Source organism: Acinonyx jubatus, chromosome E3 (genome assembly GCF_027475565.1).
Source record: "Acinonyx jubatus isolate Ajub_Pintada_27869175 chromosome E3, VMU_Ajub_asm_v1.0, whole genome shotgun sequence".
Taxonomy (NCBI): domain Eukaryota; kingdom Metazoa; phylum Chordata; class Mammalia; order Carnivora; family Felidae; genus Acinonyx; species Acinonyx jubatus.
The window spans coordinates 25128693-25155337 of record NC_069398.1 but is presented as its reverse complement, the minus strand read 5'-3'; the positions used below and the strand labels follow the sequence as shown (position 1 = coordinate 25155337).

Sequence of the window (26645 nt, the reverse complement as noted above, 5' to 3'; positions counted from 1 at the left end):
GTGATTTCTGCCCCATTCCCACTTTCTCTGGTTCTTCTCAGCTGCTCTGGTGAAGCCAGCTGCCACGTTGGGAGCTGCTCCATGGGAGGTGCATGTAGGAAGGAATCACAGGTGTCCTCTGGGCAACAGCCAGGGAGAAACTGAGGCCCTCTGACCAACAGTCTTTGAGGAATTGCCTCTTGCCCGCAACCATAGGAGAGAGCTTGGAAGTGAATTCTAGCCCTGCTGACAGCTTGGTCACAGTCTTCTGAGAGACCCTGAGCCACAGGAACCAGCTGAGCTGTGCTAGGATTCTTGACCCACAGAACCTGAGATGATCAATGTTTGTTTTCAGCTGTTAAGCTTTGGAGAAATTTGTTACACAGCCATAGCTCGCTGATACAATCTGTAAAATAGACTAGACACTGTCCTGGGTCTCAGGGCAGTGCAGGTGACCCTGTCTTGGCCTTGTGAAGAAGCAGTTTGGTTAAAGAAGCTTGGGCTCTGACCTCTGGCTGTCTGGGGTTGGAATCCCAGCTCTGCTGTTCACTTGCTGTGCTGTGTCTACAAGTTACCTAACTTTGTTTTTTTTCCTCTATACAAAAAAGAATGGGACACCTGGGTGGCTCAGTTGGTTGAGTGTCTGACTTTGGCTCAGGTCATGATCTTGTGGTTTGTGATTTCGAGCCCGGCGTTGGGCTCGCTGCTTTTAGCACAGAGCCTGGAGCCCGCTTCAGATCCTCTGTCCCCCTCTCGCTGCCCCTCCCCCGCTCACGCTCTTTCTCTCAAAAGTAAATGACCACAATGGGGTTCCTGTGAGGATTAAGTTAATTTTTTGGAGAGCCTTTAAAGAATTTATTTCACATCCAACAAATATTTACTAAGTGTCTGTGGCGGGGCACTTGGGGGATGCTGGGGTGGCAGAAGTGGCCTGCTTGGAGCAGGTCCCTGCCCTCCTGGAGTTTACGCTCTAGTTTACAACATCGATACATTGTAGTCCACGTGTGTGGTCCTTGTGACTGTAGAGGGGATTGAGGATGATCATATTGAGGCAGGACAGTTGACTGAGCCTGCAGCAGATACGTGGAGCAGGGCGGGAGACCTTCCGGTGAGGTGAGAGGGACCTGGGGCAGGGGGAGTCAGCTTAAGAGTTTTGAGACATGGGGAGCGATCCTGCGTGCTTCGGGTCGGTCAGGTGCAGGCACCCGGAAAGGCTGGAAATACCATAGTGAGCCAGGCACAGAAACAGACACTGGTGCGTGGGGGTCTATGCACATGTCCGGGGCAGGATGCTCGTGTGTCAAGGTGTAAGAGTAGGAGGACGGGAGTAGAGCCCCCCATGCCCCCCACCCCAGCCAGACGGGCTAACGCACTGTCTTCGTGCTGTAGTGGCTGAGGCTGCACTCTGATAGATTTCGGGACATTCCGGGGAGGACAGGAGGCTCCATCAGTGCCGGCCCCCAAGGGCCACAGTCCGCAGGGCTGGGAGGGTTTCTGTGTCCGTGCTCCCAGCCTCAGGGGAGCAGAGAGGTCAGACTGGGTGGCAACTGGGATGGGGTTGGAGAGCCAGCCCCTGGAAGAAAACTGGACGGAGCTGGCCCCTGTCAGAAGGGCTTATAGAGAGGTAGGCATCGGCTCAACCCAAGAGCAGCTGGAAATGGGAACAGATGGGGCGGGGTCACCCACAACCCATCGGGCCTGCCCTCGACTTCAGAACTCTCTGCGTGCTTCTGGTTCACAGTTCCGTGCAGCCACCCCGCCTCTTCCGGATTTAACTGCACCTCTGTCTGCAGCGTGTGGCTGCCTCCTCCTTCGTGCTCCCTGGGGATGTGCTCCAGGCCGGCCTCCCCACCCGGGGCTGGGTCTTAGAGGTCGTGCAAAGGCAGAAAAGCACAATTGACAAGTCGTAATGAGTTGACGGAGAGGGTAAGGCAGGGTTTCTCATTGCAACAAAATCACCACCTCATCTTGTTGAAAATGCCCGTTCCAGGGCCCCTGGGACTCAGTGCATCAGAATCTCCGGGGAGGTGAGTAACAGAAATCGGAATGTTAATGAACTGATTAGCATATGTGTCTTTAACCCCGCAATTTGAGACAAAAGTGCAGATAAGTAGGAAAACCGGAAGCAAAGCATCGTGGGCCCCCTTCAGGGATGCCACATTCTTCAGGCTTCTCGGCCGCTGCAGAGGGCAGCAGGGTTGTTGTGGCCCACCCCCCCCGCTTCTAGAAGCTTTACTGCCTTTCTGCCCAGACCCCTCAGCTGCCCTCTGTTCCAGGTGTGGCCCACCAGTTACCCTGGGTCCCCTTTCAGAGCTGCAGGCTCCAAAGTCACCCCTCCTGCCCCCCTTGGAACGCCCAGAACCTCAGTGCAGTCGCTTATCACGAGATGGAGGGGGACCTGGGGGTCCGAGGGATTCTTTCCCTTTTGGGGGGGATGTCACAGAGCTGAAGGGCTGGACTTCCCAGGCTGTCTGTTCCAGAGGAGTTGTTAACTGGTGCCTTTAAAAAAATGGTAGTGGTTTGAGGGAGTAATGAAGTAGAATATCTTGAACCAGGGTCAAGGATTTGGGGAGACTTGGGGCATCTTTCCTGTTGGTGGCTGAGTACCTCCTACCCACCTGCTGGAATCTGGGAGGACAACCAGTCATCAGTCAATCAATCAATCAATCATCATAATGCAACACTTGCCTTAGCAACATGTAGACTCCTTATCTTACTTATATGGACCAAATACATTGACAGCTGCAGATGGATAAAAAATTATGGACTGCAACATGCAGATTTAAATAGTTGCCAAAATTATAAAATGCACCTCTAGTCATCCAGAGGTCATAGATCTGCTGTGTGCCTCTATGTTTTTTTCAAAAAAAAATTTTTTTTTAATGTGTATTTATTTTTGAGACAGAGACAGAGCATGAGCAGGGGAGGGGCAGAGGGAAGGGAGACACAGAATCCAAAGCAGGCTCCAGGCTCCGGGCTGTCAGCCCAGAGCCCGACGCGGGTCTTGAACTCATGAACTGGGAGACCGTGACCTGAGCCGAAGTCGGACGCTCAACCGACGGAGCCGCCCAGGCGCCCCCTCTGTTTTATCAGCACTTATGGTCCCTGATCTGGGACAACCAGAATTTGAGTCAGAATGGTCTATTTTTTAAAAAAATATTTTTACTTTACGAGACATTGAGAGAGAGAGAGAGAGAGAGGGGACAAGCAGGGAAGGGGCAGAGAGAAGGAGACACAGAATCCCAAGCAGGCTCCACAGTGCCATCAGCGCAGAGCCTGATACGGGGTTCCAACTCACCAACCATGAGGTCATGACCTGAGCCGAGACCAGGAGTCAGGCGCTTAACCGACTGCGCCCCCCAGGCACCCCCCCCCCTTTGCAAAAGGAAGTGACATCTGAAGAAGGCAGCAAGCAGGCTGCGAGTCGTCTTATTATTTCAATTGCTGGTTTGCTCATCCGTTCACTGACCTGACGATACGGTGGGACGCTCCGTGGGCACCAGGGCTGGAGCAGTGACGCAGATGGACATTGGTCTCTTCTGGGCGGCAGCGCCTGGGGCTCCAGCACCGCGGGCGGCTCAGCTCCGGCGGCTTCCTCCACACCCAAGAGGGGGCAGGCGCAGTGCTCGCCCTTTTCCCCCAGCTCTCGGCCCTCCCCTCTCGCTCGGCAGGGTCGGGTGCCTCCCCACCAGCGATACACGCCCCATCCCTTGGTGCTGCCCCTGCCCTGTCCTTGCTGCCAGGCCTGTGCCGGCGAGCTCAGTGGTGAAGCCCCTCCCTTTGGGGTCAGACCCACTTACTCAACGTCCTGTGCCAGGCGGGGGACCTGGCACTTTCCGAGCCTCCTCTACAAAATGGGCGTTAACGGTACTCACCTTGCAGGGTCACTGTGAGCGTTCACATGAAATAATGTGCGTCAAGGGCAAGGATGGTGATTGTGGCTTGCTTACGCACTGTCCAATCTCTCCTTTCTTAGTAACAGAACTCTGTACTGGGTACACGTAGATGTAATTGGAGTATAATTGGTGTATAATATCCTATTCGTTTCAGGAGTATGTCATAGCGATTCGATATTTTTGTCCATTACGAAATGATTCCCCCAGTAAGCCTAGTTAGTTACCATGTATTTTTTATTTTAGAGAAAGAGAGTGAGAGCGAGTGGGGGAAAGGGGTAGAGGGAGATGGAGAGAATCCTAAGCAGGCTCCACTGGACTCAGCATGGAGCCCGATGCGAGGCTCAATCCCACGACCCTGGGATCATGACCTGAGCCAAAATCAAGAGTCAGACGTTCGACCGACTGAGCCACCCAGGCACCCTAGCACCTTATATTTTTAAACTCAGTTTTTGCGTGGCCAAATGCTCTGTTTCTCCATCTCCTTAGCAATGGGGTGGCCAATGGGATTGAAGCAGAAATCACTGGGTGAGGATTTGGAAAATCTCTTTAAAGGGCCCTGTTGCCTCTCCCCCTACCCCATATCCTCTTTCTTCCTGTCTGAAACGTGGATGTGACGGCTGGTGCTCCTGCAGCTATTTCTGACTATGGGGTGTCCATGAGGCTAAAAGCCACTAAGGATGCTGGGATAGAAACATTGGAGAAGGCTGGACATTAATGATTTTCTGATGGGTTTTCCACGATGGCCTTGGACTGCCTGCCTTCCTTCAGACTATTTTATCAGGGAAAAAGGAAATCTCAATCTTGTCAAACCGCTGTTATTTCTTTGACTGGCAGATCAGCCAGAAACAGTTTTCAGTGGCTACAAACACCTTACCCTGTGCCTGTTCCCTGTGAGCATTTTGGGGGGGGGGGGAACCAGTACAGGAGCTGACCTGGAGGGGGCACTCAAGCCAAGGCGGCCTGTAGCTTTCGGCTCTCTCATCCGGTTTACGGGAAACACAAAAGGTTTCCCCACTGGATATGTTAGCTGTGGGAGGGGCGACCTTCACGTGGCTGGGGCCTGTCATACCCAACCGGTTAAAGGGGGCTCCGAGCCTGCTTTCTCTATCTAGTGTGGCCAGAAATCCCCAGAGGCGGCTGCCTGAATGCAATGTCTCCCAAGGCCGACTGTTAATCTCTTTTCCTTGGAAACTCGGGGCCTGGCGCCCTGCCTTCCCGCAGGAAGGAGTCCTTTGCAGGGATGGTTGGTTTGGCAGGAGACAGGCCAAGAAGGGCGTCTCTGCAGCCCGTGCACGCAGCCCGGGTCCCTCTCACACAGGCTCCCAGGAGCTTCTACTCATTCCCTGACTCCAGCGGATGGCTCCGAGGCGGCAGGGAAACCTTTGAAGTAGAAGCACTTGGACTAATGGCGTAATTACTCCACAGAACCATTTGCAAAGTAATTATGGACTATTGTTAAGAATATCTTAGTTTTTTTTTTTTTTTTTAAAGTAATGAGGCTTTGCTTCGATGGTGATGATGGAGGGAAAAGGCAATGATACACGTGCACATTTAAAGAGGAGAGAAATACCCCCCCGGGGCCCCCTCCTCTCAAAGTCATCTGCCCCTTCCCCATCCACCTGATGCAAAACCAGAAACTCTCCGGGAACCCGCCACGGACCCTGAACGTGCATGGCCGCATTCTCTGCCCTGCTCGGATGGGCCTGCTACGAAAATGAGGTTTTGAGAGATACTGGCTGTAGGATAATTTGCTGAGAAATGCATGTTTCCTAAGGATGGAAGGACCTTGAGGCCACACCATCAACACAGTGGAAGCCTGGGGGAGGAGGTCTTTACGTGAGAATGTTCCGGAGTAGCTCTTATCAGCACCCGATGCCAGAGCCGGGCTCCCTTCTTGGCCCAGCACATCCCGTCCCTTGACAAGGGCCCTGCAGCCTGCTTTCATCCAGCCCGCTGCCTCTGCTAAGAGGGGCCGCGGCAAGCTAATTGAGATACATATGACAATATTAACTTTTTGAATATCGTATTAGCTCTCCATTAGGATAAATGAGGTGCGCAGAGAAATTGTAACAGAGCATTAGTCTCTGTGTCCACTTAGCACGTTGATTATGTCCGGACGAGATCCTCAAAGCCCACCCCAGGGATGGGAGGGAGGGGAGGACTGAATCCAAGAGCACTCTTTCTAGATGGAAATTTAGTGTGAAGGTAAACGCCGGTGACAAAAGAGAGGGCAGCGTGGAAGACTGGTCTTGGATGGAAGGAACTGGATGCATCCAGGTCCTTCCTGATGTCAGTCCCCCGGACCCCAGAGGAAACTGAGAGAACCCTCCAGGCGGCCTGGCACAGAGTGATAACGATCGTGACTAATCATAGCTACCGTTTATTGAGTTTGTGGAATGAACAAGTCCTTGGCATGTCACTTAACCCTCACTTTAGTGATGGAGGGCCGCAGGGCCAGACAGGGAAGGGGTTCGCCCAAGGTCTCCAGACTCTCAAGACAGAACTTCCCTCTGGAGAGGAACCACAAGCCTAGGCTTGCCTAACCCCGAAGTCTGATGCCCTAGCGTCTTGCCCTGCAGTCTTGCGGAGTGGATGGGGGGCGGGGACAGGTGTGGGGCAGCCTGCATATCCCCAGTCAGGGTGTCTTAGTCTGTTCTGGCTGCTATAACAAAATATCCCAGACAGGGTGGCTTATCGACAACAGAAATTTATTTCAAGAGCCAGGAGTCAGAGATCCGGGGGCCAGCATGGTCGGGAGAGGGCTGTTTTCTGAGTCACAGACTTCTTCTTATGTCCTTGTGCAGTGGAGGGGGCTAGGGAGATCTGCAGGATCTCTCTTTTTACCCTCTGTCTAATTGATTTACTTTATTATTTAATCACTTTATTACTGAGGTATAGTTGACATACAGTGTTGTATTAGTTTCAGGAATACAGCATCGTGATTCGACACTTACATACAGCACTCAGTGCTCACCCTGGTAAGCGTAGGCACCTTCTATCACCATATAACTGTCACCCTTAAAAATAAAACTGCCCATTATTTCACCAGCAAAAATGGGCTTATTCGGGAATAGTAGAGAATTGCCATCTGGGACGATCAGGCTCCCGCCAAACTGTAGGCAAGCCCAAGAAACAAAAGAAAGGACTATCATTTAATGGAGAAGGAGGAGGAAGTTGGGAGGTTTTTTTTTTTTTTTAATTTTTAAAAATATTTATTCATTTAAAAATTTTTTTTTCAACATTTTTTATTTATTTTTGGGACAGAGAGAGACAGAGCATGAACGGGGGAGGGGCAGAGAGAGAGGGAGACACAGAATCGGAAACAGGCTCCAGGCTCCGAGCCATCAGCCCAGAGCCTGACGCGGGGCTCGAACTCACGGACCGTGAGACCGTGACCTGGCTGAAGTCGGACGCTTAACCGACTGCGCCACCCAGGCGCCCCTTGAGAGAGACAGAACGTGAGTGGGAGAGGGACAGAGAGAGAGAGAGAGAGAGGGAGACACAGAATCTGAAGCAGGCTCCAGGCTCCGAGATGTCAGCACAGATCCCAATGCGGGGCTCAGACTCACAAACCCAGAAATCATGCCCTGAGCTTAAGTTGGAGGCTCAACCGAGCCACCCAGGCACTCCCTGGGGTTGTTTTGAACAAAAGTCTACTGGAGAGAAGCAAGAGCTGAGGGTGATGAGGGTTTCCCATTGACTGAGTTGCAGGGGTGGTGGATGTCTTTCTATGTGGGGTCTGTAATTAACAATTCTTCCTGTAATTGACAGGGAGTGGTATGGTCCCCCCCCCCCCAACAGCCTCCCCTTCTCCTATCCCTGGTCCACTTAGTGAGGGTTCTTCTTACCCATTTTCACACAAGGTTATGACAGTATTGTTGAGTATATTCCCTAGGCTGTATTTTTCGTGTCTATGGCTTATTTATTTAATCAAATTAATTAATTAATTTTTAAGTGCTTATTTTATTTTTGAGACCGAGGAAGTGAGTGCATGAGCAGGGGAGGGACAGAGAGAGAGGGATAGAGACTCCCAAGGGGGCTGCTTGGGATTTCTCTATTTCCATCTCTCTTGGCCCCTATCCCGCTCACGCTCTCTTTTGCTCTCTCTCAGAATAAATAAATAAACATGAAAACAAAGAAAAAAAAGGAAGTGTGTTAATCCATCTAATGTGCTCAGCATCAGTGCCTGGCACACAGTCTCGTTGTTATTTACTTCCGTGTCCAGCTGTGAGTTTATCCATATATACAGGAGCTGCCTGACTTTTTTTTGGTGCTAAGACAGGAGGGTGTCCAGACCTTCAGGCTGCTGGACTGTGAGGAGTGGGAAGCCGGCAGGTGGAGGGGCTCGAGCTTACCCTGGATTGGCTGGGTGTCTGTTGGGTGCTGCCTCCTTGGGGGCAGGTGCGAGGGCATCTCTCTGAAGGGAGCGATGGCCCGTTTCACAGCGTGGCTGTGGGGCGTGGGTTTCCAAAGTCAGCTCCTCCGAGACAAGAGTCCCGTGTGGCTCCTCTCTGCACCCCTTGTTCAGCTCAGGCCCTGGGAGACAGTAAGGCCTCGGTGACTAGCTGTGGGTCGAGCACGACATGAGACAAAGGTGAACATCCGGGATGGTGTTAGAGGGTGGATCATTAAGTCCAGAGCGGTATGGTGCACGTAACGTGAACAGGAGGAGTCCAGATGGCAGGGCTGACCGGTCAGGCGGAGGCGATCTGAACTCGGCCTTGAAGAAGGGATCTGTTCTGCAAAGGTCCTTGGGAAATTGGGATGGTTTTCAGGTGCAGGAGCCCCGTGAGCCGTGGTGGGGGCCCGAGCGAGGGAGCAGAGGGGCCAGTTTCTTTGACGCACGATGCATGTGTTAGAGGTTAGAAGGGGACAGGCGGCCTCGAGAGAGGGGCAGGAGTTTGAACTCGGTGCAGGGGATTACCGGAGGCGGACCGGCCTCCTGGGGGCATCTTACAAGGTTGAGCTGTTACAAGATGGATTGAGAGCTGGGCTGGGGAGCAGGGACAGGAAAGGTCTGCATTTGCTTGAGCGCTGGAGCCTCAGCCTCTCTTGTCTGATTTGAGGGCCCTGGGAGATTATGTGGCCTCTGCCTGTGTCGCCAAGTGGTGCAGTCACTTAACCATGACCTGCAGATTAAGTCACCTATTGTGTGGAGTAATGAGTCATTCTCCGAGGCTTTTGTGTAAGCAAATAGAGTATTTATCCAGGTCCCAGGGAACCTGGGGACACCTTGGAAGCAAGAGAGATGCCTTTGAAGTGGAGTCGAATGAAATCCTTAAGCCTCTGTGTCCACAGATCCCTTCGTAAGTCATCGGCTGTTTATTTCGAGGGCAGAATATTTCCGGAGCAAAGAAACTTTTCAGCGAGACGTCTTGAATCGTCAGCCTGCCTGGAACGCACAGAACCTTTTCTCCGTCTCCTTAGTGAGGATACGGGGCCCAGGCAAAGTGACCGGCAGGCGGGGGGCTGGGTCTGAGGGCAGCTGGAATTCTCCCCAGCCACCCCCCTTCCTTCCTTCCCCCCTTCCCCCCCTTCCCAGGTGTGGGAGGGAGGCCTCCCTTAAAAATACCCTGCAGGCTGAATTCCATCCGGGAGTCTGCTTTCTGCCAGACCCAACCTGTGATATGCAGGGAGAAAAGGCTGAGGCCAAGGGTCCGTTCCTCTCGGGACCTGGGTTTCTTCATCTGCAAGACGAAAATGGCTTACTGGAATAGAGGTTCTCGAAGAGTGCTCCGCGGCAGTTCGAGGTGCCCAAGACACTTTCAAGATGTCCGTGAGGACAGAGCTGTTCTCACCATATTATTGCCGGTATTTATTTGCCATTTTCGCTGAATTGCCGCTTGCACGGAAGGCGCCAAATCAGTGGCGCCTTAGTGGTGACATCGAGCCATGCTGATGTCATCGCCAAGTCTTACCAGCGAGTACGGGCACTTAAAGAAAAATCCAGCGTCACCTAAGAATGTCCTGGAAGCAGTAAAAATTATTATCTTTTTTTTAATGTTTATTTTTGAGAGAGAGAGAGCACGTGCAGAGAGAGAGGGAGACACAGAATCTGAAGCAGGCTCCGAGCTGTCAGCACAGAGCCTGACGCGGAGCTCGAACTCACGGACCGCGAGATTGTGACCTGAGCCGAACTGGGATGCTCAAATGACTGAGCCACCCAGGCGCCCCTAATGCTTATTTATTTTTGAGAGAGAGAGGAGAGAGAGAGAGACAGAGCACAAGCAGGGGAGGGGCAGAGAGAGAGGAAGACAGAATCGAAAGCAGGCTCCAGGCTCCGAGCTGTCAACACAGAGCCTGATGCAGGGCTCGAACTCACAGACCGCGAGATCATGACCTGAGCCAAAGTCGGATGCTTGACCAACGGAGCCACTCAGATGCCCCCAAAGCAGTAAAAATTACTGATTGTATTAAATTTTGACCCTTGACAACACTTCTTTCTACTATTCCGGGTGACCACACACGCCGTAGACATACATAAGCACGGTGGGTGTCTTGAAAGGAAGCACACATGTGTTCAAGGTGAACTAGCTGCTTTTCTCAAGGAAGAACATTTTTACCTGAAATAACAGTTGACAGAGAAGCCACGGCACCCCTTTCCTTGAAAATGAACACGGCGAGCCTGTCGACAGAGAAGCCACGGCACCCCTTTCCTTGAAAATGAACACGGCGAGCCTGTCGCTTGGAGGAAAACAGCTGACGGTACTTGTTACCGATGATAAAACTCAAGCTTTCAAGTGGAGTTTAGAACTTTGAGAGACTCCTGTCTGCCCCTGCCCTGAGCTTGATGGCTTCCCCATACTATCCACTTTTCTGATGAGATTGGTGGGATCCTCACTAATTGGATTTTTGATTTTGTACGAGAAAGCGTGCCACCATTCGGAAGACCCGCCTGACTCCGTGAGCTCCCGTCTTTCCAGGCGCGATGTCCCAAACTCACGTTCCAGTAAAAGACCCATTCAAAGCGCGAGGTGGGTCAATGAGTTTGGAAGTAACGGAGAATGAAAAGTTCATTTATATGGTACCGATTCCACATTGCATCCAATCTGCCAGCAACTAACTGCTTGCTGCATTTTGATGTAGTGCCCAAAAAGAATACACACAATTATCTATAAAGGCTATATAGTTCTAGCTTCCTCTCTGACCCCAACTAGGAATGGTTCTCCACTTTTCATGAGTCATGTGATTAGATTGGACCCACATGGGTAATCTCCTCAGTTTTTGAAATTTAAGTTTTATTTTTAAAAATTTTTTAGAGAGAGGGGCACCTGGGTGGCTCAGTCGGTTAAGCATCCGACTTTGGCTCAGGTCATGACCTCACGGTTCATGGGTTCAAGCCCCACGTCGGGCTCTGTGCTGACAGCTCTGAGCCTGGAGCCTGCTTCAGATTCTGTGTCTCCCTCTCTCTCTGCCCCTCCCCTGCTCACACTCTGTCCCTCTTTCTCTCTCAAAAATAAATATTAAAACAATTTTTAAAATTTTTTTAGAGAGAGAAAGATTGCAAGCTGGGGAAAGGGAAGAGGGAGAAGGAGGGAGAATCCTAAGCAGGCTCCAACCACACTTGATCCCAGGACCCTGGGATCATGGCCTGAGCCAAAATCAAGACTCAGATGCTCAACCGACTGAGCCACCCAGGCACCCTGGTAATCTCACCATTTAAAGATCCTTTCCCTTAATCACATTTGCAAATAATGTATTTATATTGCAAATATAAAGTAATATATTTATAAGTTCAGGGATAAGGGTGTGGACATCTTTGAGGGGTCATTATCCTGCCTATCTTCTTTTACCATCTGGCCCCCAAATGGTGATCCATTGAGACTCTGGGTGTGATCCAGGGGCACAATTCCTCACTCCATGTGAACTAGAAAACAGGTTTTCTGCTTCTGGAATACGATAGTGGGACAGGCGTTGGGTAACAGTTATAGACATTCTGGTTCCAAGAGGGAGAAAATGGAAGGAAAAAAAAGGAATCGTAAGTCCTCACCAATTTTGAAATCGAGATGGGCAAACCCCATAAGGTTTCAAGGCTTGGAAATAATTCCCTGGTTTGTGGCTCTGCCGTCCGGGCTGATGGTTCCATGGTTATTCTTCCCAGCATAGGGTCCTTTGTCGTTTTAAGAATGCAGAGGAGTTCTGAAGCCAAAGTTTGAGAACTCCTCATTGGATCAGATCACTGAATGTTGGGGGCCAGGAGGACGGGAGGATGGTTGAGAAGGATCCTGAGTTGCCTGAAATCAGCAGGAAGGGTGTGTTGATCAGCTAGGAATGTTTGCCATGATCTGAAAGGGACATAGTGACATGTATATCAACCATAAAGGCCCCTCTGTCTAGCTCTGTTGGTCTCTGGCACTGTGAACCCTTCTCAGAACATTCTGGAAGGACTAGGTAATAGCCCAAGAAGTAGCAGCACAAGCCAAACTAGGACCATGACCCTTGTAAGCTGAGCTGACCCTGGGAAAAATCATGAGAGTTCTTTTTTTTTTTCCCCCTATTATTCCAGCTTCTGCCTTCAGCAGTGTCTCCCCATCCACAACTTTAGGGCCCTGGAATGTTTTATCACCCTTACTGAAACCTCTTTTTTTTTTTTTTTTTTTTTTTTTAATAGAAGGATACAACAAGCTTACTTTTTAATGAAGTGTATATAACGAGGCAGGCTAACTGTACCAGCCTTCCTAGGAGATTCAACCTTTATCGCAAGACAGAAATCTTCAGCTAATAAATTTCAGACTTTTTAAACCCATGCTCTCTCTTCTATTGAAACATAAAAGTCTGAGCTTTTCCACCCTGATACAGCAACCTGGGAATCACGGTATTGTCTGTGTATTCCTACCAGTCAAGGAGATCTTTTTAAGCTTTATTTTCTGAAGTCTGTGTTGTGAAAACATTTTTGTGTTTTCCAAATACGAATTACAACATTTGATTATGTGTTTTCAACACCTCCCTTTCCTCCCCCTTGTTCCAGTCCCTACACCCCCACAGTTGCCTTCAAAAGTACAGTTTTCTCTCCCGACCCAACCTTTCATGGAAGATTCCTGTCTCAAGTTGTGGCAGAATATATTTTCCAAAATGGCACCAATAACATTTCCCGTACTACAGTGTTCTTTTCACAACTTAACAAGGTAACAAGTTGTCTCCCCAAGAGGTGAAGTCTATTTCCCCTCCAAGGGACTCTGGGTCACCAGCGAGTATGGGAGAAGGGGCACCATGTGCCCTTGAAGCTAGGTCCTGAAGCAGTACAGTTCCCGCCTGGTGCTCTTGGGACTTTGGTCCTTGGAGCCCCGCCACCAGACGGCCAGGAATCCCCGCCACCAGGAGAGATGACGTGTGGGTGCTCCGGCCAACAGTTTGTCAAGCTGAGGTTCTAGCTAACAGAAGCATCAACCCCTGAGGGCTCCCAGCAACTGAGAGGTTTGCCGGCCGTGCCCCAGACATTGTGGCGCAGAGATGAGGGGTCTCTTCACCGAGTCCTGCCTGGATTGTGGGTCCACCAGCAAAACAGAGGATTGTTGTTGTTTTAAGCCCCTGCACTTTGGGGTGGGTTGTTACATAGCAACAGTAAAGGAAACAAAAATCAGAAGAGGGTAAGGGAATATATATCGTTGGCAGATTAAGGGGGAGAGATGCATTTGGGAATAAAGCTCCGCCCCCTATTTCACCAACCCCCCCCCCCCGCCCCCCCCCACTCCCCGGGGCCTAGAATGCAGTTGGGGAGAGACAGCCATGAGGTTGGATTTTGGTCAGTTTCCCCATTTTCCTTTCCCAGTGCCTGTCATTAAAAAAATCCATGTGACTTTCTTTCTTTCTTCTTTTTTTCTTTCTTTCTTTCTTTCTTTGTTTCTTTCATCTATCTTTCTCTTTCTCTCTTTCCCTTCCTTCCTTCTTTCCCTTCCTCTCTTCCTTCCTTATTTCCTCCTTCCTTCCTCCCTCTCTGTCTTCTCTTTTTCTCTTTTCTTTCCCTTCCTCTCTTCCTTCCTTCCTTTCCTCCTTTCTCCCTTCTTCCTTCCTTCCTTCCCTCTTTCCTTCCTCCCTCTCTCTTCTTCTCTCTCTCTTCCTTCCTTCCTTCCTCCCTCCCTTTCTTTCTTTCTCTTTCTTTCTTTCTTTCTTTCTTTCTTTTCTTCCATCTATCTTTCTTTCTCTTTTCCTTCCTTCCTTCCTTCCTTCCTTCCTTCCTTCCTTCCTTCCTTTCCTCCTTCCTTCCTCCCTCTCTCTCTTTCTTCTTTTTCTCTTCCTTCTTTCCCTTCCTCTCTTCCTTCCTTCCTTTCCTCCTTTCGCCCTTCCTCCTTCCTTCCTTCCCTCTTTCCTTCCTCCCTCTCTCTCTCATTTGTCTCTCTCTCTCTTCCTTTCCTCCTTTCTCCTTCCTTCCTTCCTTCCTTCCTTCCTTCCTTCCTTCCTTCCTTCCTTCCTTCCCTTCTTCCTCCCCCCCTCCCTCTCTCTCTTTCTTCTATCTTCCTTCTTCCCTTCCTTCCTTCCTCCCTCCCTCCCTCCCTCCCTCCCTCTTTCTCTGTCTTTCTTCTCTCTCTCTCTCTCTTCCTTCCTCCCTCCCTTCCTTCCTTCCTTTGACTTCGGGTGAGTCAGGTTACTTATATGGGCTTCAGCCTCCTCACCTGTCAGAGGTGGAGCTGGACTAACCCTCTTGGCTCTTTTCCAGCTCTGACATTCTGTTTCCTCTGCATTTTATTTCCCCCATGTTTCTCCTTTTTTTTTTTTTCAAATTTAACAATGAAAATTGTAAACTCAGCAAAAATCTGCACAATCTCTGCTAGTAGCTAATCCACTTGGGGCAGATAAACTGCCGGAATAGCTCCCCCCTCCCCGCCCCGGCTCTGTGAATTTGACAAGTGTGTTTGCACACCGCCTGGTGTTTCGTCTGCATTTTCTCACTTTTGGATGCCAGGAGCCCCACTGATGACACAGCATCCCAAGGACAGCAACCATTTGTCCTCTTAATTCTTTCATCTTTTTTTTTTTCAGCCTCCACCTGAAATATTTATGAATCCTTCCTTTTTTTTTTTTTTTAGGGAGTTCAAGCTAAACATATAGGTATACTTTTCGGGGAATGTCTGATGGTAATAGATTCGTGCAGAAGGATTATTAACGCGTAGTGAGAGCTGCGTGCGAGGTTTCCACACTGGGAGACTGACAGCTGACAGACCTCCAAAGGGCGATTTGGGGGCGGGGGGGGGGTACTGTTAACTCCACCAAAATTTGGAGAAGAGATCCTGTGTCTCTCTTCTCCCACTAAGTTGCTTGATGGTTTTACCCCCAGGCACGAGTGGCTAGAATCACTACATTAAAGTATTCCCTTCCAATTTCCAGATTTCAGGCAGAGGAGCCCTGTGGATGCTGGTTTCCTACAGTGATGTGATGTTGAAAGCCTGTAATGTGACATCACCTGCCTTCAGGCTGTTGGGTACTTGGAAAAGGAGTTTGAGGGTCGGAGGTTAGCAAAGAGCTCGGCAGCCATAAAGATGGGAAACTCACAGGGTGTTTAAAATACATTTTGCATGTGTACATTATATACAAGCTGCCCCATTCTATTTTTGATATCTGAATATTTATAAGTGTTTGTTAATAAATACTGGGGATGTATATATATATTGTATAATATATATATATATATTTCATCTGGTAGTGGTTATTTGAGAGTTTTTTAATTAAAAAATTTTTTTAATGTTTATTTTTTTGAGAGAGAGAGAGAGAGAGAGAGAGACAGAGCATGAGCAGGGGAGGGGCAGAGAGAGAGGAAGACACAGAATCCGAAGGAGGCTCCAGGCTCTGAGCTGTCAGCACAGAGCCCGATGCGGAGCTCGAACTCACGGACTGCGAGATCATGACCTGAGCCGAACTCGGACGCTCAACCGACTGAGCCACCCAGGTGCCCCAACACAACATGTACACTTTAAGTTTCATGTGCCTATTATGCTTTTTACAGACCCACTTTTCCATGTGTGTGTGTGTGTGTGTGTGTGTGTGTGTGTATCTTTGAGCAAAGAGACTTCTTCCCCGTCAGTGTTTGCTAACAGACAGGGTATGTGGTCTCTTTTATCCCCTTCACAGGCTGCCTGGGTTCTGCCAGAATCCCTTTTTGGGATCTTAGGCTGGAGGTTAATGGATGCACACAGCCCATGGCCACGTTTCTGGAGAACAACAAGCATTTATTCACAACAGAGTTCTTTCTTGCTCTCATCATCTGGTCCCTTAGAGGAAGTGAAGGTATTTCCGGGTAATTGACAAAGTCCAGAATTCTTCTGCTACAAGTGACCTTTGAAGATTTCTAGTCCACAGGGTCTGTGGCTCCCCGTTCATGTCCGTGAAATAAACTTTTACAGACATGTCTCATTTGGGGCCATGTTGTATTTTGAGGAGTTTCTCTTTAAGGCAGCATTTCCCAAAAGAGCATTTCACGGAAGGGGATGGAGAGTAGTTTAAGGGGAGACGATAAAAGCGGTAATTCCATTAACTAGATAACTCATTAACATGAAAAAAGGTAGAGTGGGCAAATATATTTGGAAATGTTGGGCTCTTGCAGGCTAAATGGGCTTCCTCACTGCAGTAAGTCGTGCCGGAATTTTTAAAAATGTTTATTTATTTATTTTGAGAGAGAGAGAGAGAGAGAGAGAATAAGAATCTCCAGCAGGCTCTGCCCTGTCCACACAGACCCTGAGGCAGGGCTCAAACCCATGTACCTTGAGATCATGTCCTGAGCCTAAATCAAGAGTCGGAGCTTAGCGGTACCGGGCCACCCAGGCAGCCATGTGCCGGAATCTTTTGATTGAAGTGGAGAAGCCAACCTTGTGAAAAGGAAAACTGCTCAGCAGGACGTGGGACACCTTATCTCACAGCACTGAGGCCGACCATACAGGGGCTTCCAGAAGCGCCTCCGGCTGGGCTCAAGATCCACTCAGACTCCTATCTCCCATCCATGCTCCTTCCAGAGCCTCTTTTTCACTATCCAGCCCCCCACCCCTCACATCCAAACCTCTTCCTGCTCTGTAGTTCATCATGGTGGGAAATGTAGTGATGGCTGGTTTCAGAGCTTTCTAGCTTACGGCTTCAAGCAGGACAAAAGTCCTGACAGTTTCTGTCCCAAATTCCCAGGGCCTAATTCCCTGGCCTCATGTGACTCAATTACCCATCCTGGGGCCAATCAAATGTGGCTAGTAGGTGGAGTCTGGGAAAAGAATTTTGTGATTGGCCAAGCGTAGGGCAGATGCTTTTTCTTAGACCAATCAGCTGCAGCCAAGATTGCCCCCATCACATTGAGCAGAACGCGCGCTCCCTGAGTACATACATGAAGGGCAGAGATGGGGAAGGGCACTTTCCAGAAGAGCCATGGAACCCGGAGCGACAAAGCGGCGTGTCGGTTGTACAGAGTAAAGATGATATAGACCTCTGAAAGGAGGCACATTACATGCAACTTTCCCCCAGATATGTTTGGCTGCAGATGTTTATTTTGAAGGAGCATCTTGGGAATGAGTGTTGTGAGGAGGTGATGTTTTAGAGGTCACAGAAAGAGTTGGGGGTGTCATGGGGTGGGTAAGGGGACACGGAGGGGCTCTGGCTGCCTGGGGAAGCAGATGTCACATTAGAGAGGGACTCACTGCCTCGGTTTCTGACCAGTGGCTTAGGCTCCGTGTCTCCGAAGCAGGGGTTTGCACTGCTGGTGTCGGGGTAGAGCTTTCTGCCACCAGCCACCTGCCTTGCCATGTCGTTGCTCTAGAGGCCCAACCCAGAGGGACCTTTGTGTGTCTGCAAAAGTCCGGTGTCCTTGGCAGGTGTTTTCCATTTGGAGGAGGATGCCAGGACCTTCATTCTGGGATCCACATGTCTGGACGCAGCGCTCGGCTCTGAATCACGCCCTTCTCATTGGCCCAATAAATCATTGAAACCGTATATAATCATCAGATTTTACCGTGCAGATATATGGCTGCCGTTTGTCCACGATGAGATTTATTGCAATAAAATTTATCCGCTCCGGCGTCCTTTTTAATAAGGCGAAGTAGATCGTGCACTTCTAATTTAATGCGCTGTGTATGACTTGAGTCGGCTGAACTGCAGCTGGCTGGGGTCTGTGCTCTCGCTGGCTTGCTTCCCCTCTCAGCAAAGCCCTTCACAGTGAACCTGACCATCGGGAAGAGCTAAGGGCAGCTTGCCGGGGGTGGAGGCAACTAGGAAACCCATAGCTCAGGGGGTTCTTTTCAGTTACGCATTTTCTCCAACTGAATTCTCTCCAGGAGACTCCCAGAGCTGAGCTATCCTGGTTGAAGGAGCCCACGATAACACTTGCACCTCAGCCACCAACATGGCCTCGGGTGGGGCTCTCAGGGAGCCCCCTGGATTCGGCCGAGCATAGTTTGAAAGCCACTGCTGGTTATAAAAGGCGGCGAGGAAGGGCCTGGCTCAGATCGTGTTCAGATGATGCTCAACCAGTGGGAGCTCCCCTCTTCCTTGTTCTGACACTAAACTCCTTCCTCAGACCCATCACGGCATTTTACGGATTTTCTCTCTGGAACTTGTAGCACTCCTTACCCTTGTCTTACGAAACTCAGTTGTATGACTTCCCTCTTTATACGTGCTCGCTAGTTTGTAATGTACTCAAAGGAAGGATTCATTAGCTCCTCAAATATCCAGCCAGCACCCACATTTCCACGATCACTCCTTGTGCGTGTGCGTGCGTGCCTGCGCGTGTGTTTCCGTTGTTTGCATCGGCATTCTGTCAAAACCCGCCATTACATTTGGCATTCTAATCTTCACCGTCTCTCCCCTTTTTTGCGTTTTTCTTGCCATCTATTTGTTGAAGACAATGGATCATCCGTGCGGTATAATTTCTCACATTGTGATTTTTTTTTTTTTTTTTGCAGCTTGCATGATTTAACGTAATGCATTTAAACAGAGTTTAATAAGGATTTTCAACAGAGCGGCACCTTTGTGGCTCTGCAGGCTACCGTGCAGACTCCCAGGTCTGCAGCCATCGGGCCCTTCACTGCTGTGTTCTCCAGCTGGGCTCACACTCCTCTCTGCTTGAGGGTCCTTCCCTCCAGGGAAGGACAATGCCAGCCCGCTTGTCTGCGGGTCGAGCATTGTCTCTGTCTCAAAATCACAGACTGTTAAGACACAAAGGGCTTTGAGTCCATCTCTCCTTCATGACTCCTATCCAACTGGACTTTCTCTCTTTCATGGCCTCCTGCCCACATGCGTCACCTTTTTAAAGACCAGACGCACATCCACCTGGGGATGCAGTATGAGGGAGTGGGAAGAAATCGTGGACTTTTGAGCTAGAAATATCAGAGTTAGACTCTTGGGTTGACTGTTCTCCAAGACCTTCTGATCTTGTGCCAACTCTTTAACCTCTCTGAGCCTCAGTTGTTTTCTTCTGTATAATGGGAATGGTACAAGGATCGAACCAGACAAAATGAAGCTGAACGAAACATTCTTCCACTTGCTCAGGCCAAGAGCATTAGAGTTACTCTTTCCTTCTCTCTCTCAACATTCTGTCTTAGAGAAGGCCATGAAGAGAAGGTCAGTGCTGCGTGATTTGCTCAATCCTTCTTTTTGAGCCTTTTTTTTTTTTTTTAAATACAGGAAATCCTTAAATAACAGGAGTAGCTGACATCTATTTATCATGTGCTGTCTCTCAGGCGACGTAGTAAGGACCTTCTATCTAACAGCTCATTTAAGCCTTGAAACAACTCTAGGAATGAAGTGTTATTATCCTCACTTCCATTTTTACAGATGAGGAAATGGGCCCAGAAAAATTCAATCACTTGCCCGAGGTTACACAGCTAGTAGCTGGGAACACGTGGATTTGAACCCAGGCAGCCAAGCTCAAGGGGTTTCCTAACCCTGGCTGTGCAATCCAGTCCTCTGGAGCCATTATAAAATACTGAGCATTCCAGAACACGCCCCAGATCAATAAAATCAGAAGTTGGAGGTTGGACCCAGACATGGATGCTTCTTCAAAGCTCCTAGAGGATTCTAGTTGGCAGCCAGGGTTGGGAATGACTGACTCCACCTGCGTGTTGTATGGATGCTGATGTTACTTACCTGCAAGACCCATACCCGTGATTACTAACAATCATATCTGTCCACACGCAGGTCTCTTCTCTTGAGTGTCTTTGCGTATTACGTGCCTTTGTGGAGCCGGGTTGGGTGTCTGAAGCCCCCTCAGATGTCATATCCCAGGCACCTGTGAATCAGGGAAGCTCACAGTCTTGTCCAGTGACCCGGGGAGCCAGAGGCAAAGTTGAGGGGTGGCCACATTGGTCGGTGGCAGCAGGAAGACTCTTGAAGAGCCTTGGCAGGGACTGTCACGTCCCGAGCGAAATACACACACATGCTGGTCACCTTTACATGTTTCTCAGGCCAGTTGAGGTGAAAAATGTGCAGGCTTTGAACCATCGGAGGAATGCTTCCTCAGCTGTCAGCCTCTGGACACAGTAACGATCGGATTTGTCATGACCCTTAGATTTTTGTCAGTCACCGCGTTCCCGCACCCATCTGGGAGATTGACAGTGCTGTCTTGTCACTTTGTCAAACTGAACGACAGCCTCTCCAGATTTGGTTATGCGTGGACAAGAGAAGCTGTCACGGAAACCTTGTCAACGTGATGAGCCAGTGGCAACTCACCCCGGTCACACGGCGTGAATAAGGAGGACAGGGCAATTAGGTGCTCTCCAGCGTCGACGCCAAGAAGGTTGACAAATTAAAGCTTGTCAACTTCCTTAAAGCCGCTCAATGATCACAAGAGTTTGAATGCTGACATACGAAAGCCGAAGTCTGCAATGGGAGTGATGGCCCCGATCTTCCTGTTCTCTCCTTTCAGTTTTTCCAGCTTAACTGGGGAAAGCGGGACTTCCCGAAGCAGCAGCGAGGGGTCTGCAGCCTCACACAGCTTCTGCTGGTTGTTGGTCCCACCAGGTGGAAAAAAAGAAACGATGCTGAGTTTGGATGCCAGGGTGGAAGTCTTAACGAGGCTCCTCTGGGCTTATTTCATTGCAGGAAAACGAAGTGGAATATATCGGAATCCATTACGCATAATGGGGTTAATTTTGTTTGTGAAACATTGATTTTAGCTGGGTGAGTACATAAATCTTTGGGTGTACTGAGTCATGGTGTAAAGTGTATTTTTATTGTGAGTCATGGTCTAGAAGATTTGAAAACCACTGTCTTAAGGAGCTCAGGGGTGAAGGAGCAAGTTCCACTCATGCGTTCAGATGGGCAGATCGAAATAGAAAACATGCTTCTGAGTTTTCACTAGTGCCTGCCACTGTTCTGGGCACTTGAGAAGTACTAAGCCATTTAATGCCCACAATGACCCTAGGAAGTGGATACCGTATTACTAAACCCATGTCACGGATGAGGGAAATAGAGGCACGGTAGGTTAAGAACTGTGGGGGACAGAGTAATGGTCCCCAAAGACATCCACGGTCTCAGTGCCCCAGACCTGTGAATGTTACCTCTCATGGCAAAGGGACTTTGTGGACGTGATTACGTTTAGGATCTTGAGATGGGGAGGTTATTTTGGATTTCACAAGTGGGCCTAATGTAATCATGGCGGTCCTTAAAGAAGGAACAGGGAGGAGTGGGCAGAGGTCAGAGTTCCTCCATTTTGACCCTTCGCTCTTCTCTTCTCCTCCACCTGTGTAACCTTCTTTGAGACTTGGCTTAAAGCTCAACTCTTCCAACGCGTCTTCCTTGATTAATGGCACTTCAGTGATAGTATGTTGTGACTATGCCACCTTATACTTCCGGTAGCAGTATGTGAGCCCTTCCATGTGACCACACCTTGAAGAGCGTAGCGCGTTGTTATTTTTAGAAATCTTTGTGGCACTTTTGAGGCAGAGTTGATACACATCTGCTGAAATAGGTCAGCCTTCTTGTCTTGCATCACTTAATTAACAAGTTGACATGTCTGTTTTTGAATGTACGTACACCTTCCCCCCCCAACCCCCCGCCCCCCATCCCGCTCACCCCTGCCCTCCCCCGCCAAGGAAAATTTTGTGTTTATGAGCCAGGAAACATTGAGAAATGATCAGCTCTCATTTTTCTCTCCTTTTTTGTTGTGGTCGTATCCGCGGGATGTCAGCTAGCACTCAAATACATGTGAAGTTGCAAGAATAGAGGTAGACAGAAATGGGAAGGAACAGTTTTTTGTGTGTGTGAAATAAAAAGGTATGAACGCTGTTTATATTTTGTTCCGTATTGCAGGTAGCTAAGATTTTGTAAAAATTGAGCGTCCTTGTTCCCATCAATATGTGTTCTATAAAAAATTAAATGTTATGTGGCTCTGTGTATAGGATTCCATCACTGGGGTATTTTATAAATCCTTGAGAATAGAATCATAGCGGCGTAACTTGTGACTTGGGCATTTGGCAAACCTGTGCTTGCGTTCAGTTATAAGATGACTGTGTCAGATCCAACAATGATGCAGCAGCAGGGTTTTAGCTCTCCCAGCCCTGTTTTCTAAAAGGATACAAGACCAGGAATCTGGGGTGGGTTCCTGTCCCAGGGACCTTAGGAGAATGACAGGACCTCTCTGGACCTCCATTTCCGCATCTGTGAAAATCAAGGGGTTGAATTACATGGCCCCTAAGGTCTGTTCCATTCCAAAATTCCATGTTCCCAGGATTCTGATTACAGGGCTGATCCAGTCATGCATGCAAAGTGCTGAATATTTAAATAATTGCTCACAGGTTGCACATTTCATTACTGTCAAGAGCCCAGAATTGCACAGAGGGACAGCACTTTCTTCTCCAGTTACATGCTGAATGGAATTATACTTGAAGTGACTTAATAAAGGAGGTGGGTGTCCTCCTTTGCCAGGGCTCATCTCTGTGCTGTGCATGCTTAGTATGTATGTACGGGTTGCTGACTGTCTCATCCAAACAGGCCCCAACCCTGCTGGCCCAGCACCCTGCACTAGTCAGCTGGTCGACCTGGTCTGAGCCCATGATTCTGCGTTCCTGATTAGGGGTAGCAATGTCTCCCTTATTGCTTCCTTACACTCCCCTGATGAGTGCTTATCCCAAGATTATCAAGAGGCAACCCAAAGGATTATTTGTGAGGAACTGTGATCTATAACCCCCCTCCCTACATACACACACGCTCACCCAAATCTGTACAATTGACCCTTGAACGCGCAGGAGTTACAGGTGCCGACCCCCTGCACAGTTGAAAATCCACATCTAACTTGTGATGCCCCCAAAACTTTTACTAACAGCCTACTGATGACCGGAAGCCTTCCTGATAACGTGAACAGTCAGTGAACACATATTTTTGTGTGTTGCATGTGTTATATACCATATTTGTGTAATCAAGTAAGCTAGGGAAAAGGAAATGCCATTAAGAAAGTCATAAGGAAGAGAGAAAATACTGTTATCACATTTATCAAGAAAGATCCACATATAAGCGGCCCCATAGAGTTCAAACCTGTGTTGTGCAAGGGTCAACTGTATATATAAATTCTTTTTAAAAAATACTTATTGATTTATTGAGAGAGAGAAAGGAGGGAGAGAGAGAGAAGGAGCAGGGGAGGGGCTGAGACAGAGAGAATCCCAAGTAGACTCCATGCTGTCCGAGCAGTGCCCAACACGGGGCTCGATCTCACGAGTCAAAATCAAGAGTCGGCTGCTTAACCAACTGAGCCACCCGGGTGCCCCTATAGAAATTCTTTTCTTTTCTTTTCTTTTCTTTTCTTTCTTTCTTTCTTTCTTTCTTTCTTTCTTTCTTTCTTTCTTTCTTTCTTTCTTTCTTTCTTTCCTTCCTTCCTTCCTTCCTTCCTTCCTTCCTTCCTTCCTTCCTTTCTTTTCTTTTTTTCCTTTTTTAAAGAGGGCCATGAGAATTGCAGTTGCTGCTGTCAGACCATACTTCAGGTCAAATTTTGATTTCAACGTTCTCTCTTTGCATGGTTTTGGACAAATCCTTCAGCCTGGCTGAGCCTCAGTCACTCTATCTGTAGGGTGGGCATAATGATGTTGAAGCCCCACAGGGTTTTTAGCTGTCATGGGGACACCAGGACAGAGTGTGGGAGGCTCAGTGCTCACACCGTGAGCCCTCAGTAGCTGTTAGCTCTTACTGCGTCTGGATAAGCTATGAACGGCTGCTCACGTCTTCCCTTTCAAAGCAGCCTCTGGTCCTTCCCATTGAATTTTCTCCAGCTACAAAAATTCAAGGCTGGTGGGTGACTCTCCTGCTCCCCAGACACCGCTCAGCTCTCCCGATGTGCTGGCTGGCCAGGAAGTTGAGAGGTCCAGACTCCAGCGAGGAATGAGGGTTGGTGGCCCATTGTGACTTTGAATTTTGGGTATGTGACCTTAGTGCTAGAATAGAATGATCTGCGTCTGTAGGTCAATTCTGGAAAGGCCTCATAGAGGTTCTCATGGGCCAACGGGAGCTCCAGGGACTCTGACTTGAATAGTAATGACTCCATAGTGGCAGGATTGTCTTGCTCACAGCCCCATATTGGGCTCTCGCGGGGAAGGCTGTGCAGAAGGCAGTGTGGCCTTCACCAGTGGGGACCTTCACAGCCGACAGAGGGTGGATCTGGTTGGACCATCTGTCCTGGCTCTCCCCCACACAAAGGATAAGGATTTTTTTCTGAAGCCTTACGGGGAACTTCAGGACAGGCTTCTATTACATTGTGCAGACCAGTGGTTCACACACTGGAGAGTGGGGTTTTACCAGTGGGGTAAACACTGAGTGCTAAGCCCCGCCCCCAGAGTTTCCCATTCAGTTGTTCTGGGCGGGGGGGCGGGGTTACCTGAGAATCTGCATTGCTTATAAGTTCCCACGTAATCCCGACGCTGCTGCCTTGGGGAGCACCGTTTGAGAATCCGTGTGATCAAGACCACAGTGGCCTCCAGGCCAGTGGATGATTTCATGGACCAGTCCCTACTTTTACAAGTGGATTTGCCCCGATGAACCAAGGCCTTGTTTGTATGAATTAATGGTGCCTCTGACGGAGAGGTATCCAGGGCTTGTGATCAATGTCGATTAGTGAGTCACATGTGAGAAGGACCAAGACGAGACATTGGTGCCCTCTCTGTCACTGTGTCATTGTCACAGTGCAGCGGTGACATGATCAATGGAAAGATGCCAACGGACGCAGTCAGCGGATGTACTATTTCTTTCCTGGCAAGGGCCAAGAGAACTTAGGAAGACAGTTCCTTGCAGCAGAAGATAACGTTGCACGCTCCCAGATGGTGGCTTGGGCTTCCCGGCCCTCCCCGGCCTCCACGAAGATGTGCAGCTGTTGCCGATTCCTTCTGCGCGGTATGAAGATTTTACGAGGCGCAAGAAACTTGCCTTCGCCAGAGAGGCTCGGAGAGGTTTCTGGACCGTCTTGGCACACCTCCCACACGCACACGTTTTGGTGACTCTGGCCAAGCGCCCGCCTGCTCAGCTCTAAAAAATGGATAAAAGCAATGCCTGCACGTTCTTGTGACGTGAGTGGACTGAAGGTGAACTTCATGCCTCAGTTGGTCCAACCTGGCCCTTTGCCAGCGCCTGAAATGTCTTTGGGTTCCGGGTCTCTCCTGCCTAGGTCTCCACGTTGACACCTTCCCTGGGAAAATCTGCTTTGGGATGATCAGAACGTTCTGTGGGGAGGAGCTGAGGAAGGAGTAGGGAGGGGGGCAGATGTTCCCTTGCATCCTGCATTCTTTGGGGCAGGTAAGAAGCTGGGCGGGGATTTTATTTTCTCTGTGGGCCAGGGGTAGGACCACGGTGGGGGGAAGATGGTAAAGGATAGACAGATAGATCCCCTCCTTCTGAGGACCCTTCCCCAGGCCAGCTGCCTCAAGAAGCCTGTGACTCTGCACGGTCGGGGCAAATGCTTCTTTCCGGCCATCTTGTCCCACAGAGACTGACCGCCCTCTGCTCCTGGGCTCTTTTCTTCCGGAGCCCGGTCCTGGCCGTCATTACTGGGTCTTGCAGGGACTGTTCACTTCACATAGCTCCTCCAAACTCTTTCCTTCACTTCCTCCACCCACACCTGAAGCTGTGGCATGTGCCTCAATCACCTGGACAAACGCAAGAGCACAGAAAGGTATGAGACCCATCTCTAGGCCTGCGTGTCAGTTACTTGTCTCATTCTCCACCTTCTTGGCCTCCCCCGCTCCTGACTCTGCTGGTGCCTTCAGGGAAGGCGTCCCTCCTTCCACTTCTCTCTGCTTGGCCAGTCTCTCCATCGTGGTGTCTGAGCAGGAAGGGGTTTCCCAGCAAGCCCTCCCGCGGCCCTTTCCATGATACGTGTCTGTCCTCTGTCTGTGTCCGTGTTTTCATCTGTTAACTTACTGAGCACACATGCATTGAGCGTTACCATTGCCAGGCCAGGCCTAGGGCAAGTTCCCAGAGATCCACGGTTCCTGCGGTCATCCGACGCCACATGTACCTGTCAGGCTGTCACCTGGTGCATCGCAACGCCTCTTGGCTGTTTTCAGGATCCGCTTTTCCAAGCCGCGGTTCCCACATGCTGGGTGGCTGATGGTGTTTGATGCAGTTGTTAAAAACACACAGTCCCGACTCCTTTCATGAAGACTCCCGTGTGGGAGGGCTGGGGCGGAGTACAAAAAATCTGTAGCATTTTTACACGATTCCTGATTTGGAACTGGGTAGATTGAATGGAGATTTAAATAATAATGATTATGCCAAAAACCTTTGGGGGAAGAAAGAGGGTGGGGGAGACCGTTGGCAGATTTTAAAACATATCATAAAGCCTCAGTAATAAAAACAGTAAGGCGCTTGGTCAAGCGGATCAATGGAAAA

At 49.5% G+C, this 26645-nt stretch overlaps 1 protein-coding gene across 3 annotated transcripts in view; it reads left to right on the top strand.

Annotated features, from left to right (window-relative positions):
• LOC113594491 (uncharacterized) overlaps positions 1–26645 on the top strand; it is a 563365-nt gene that overhangs the window by 120573 nt on the left and 416147 nt on the right. The window lies entirely within an intron of this gene.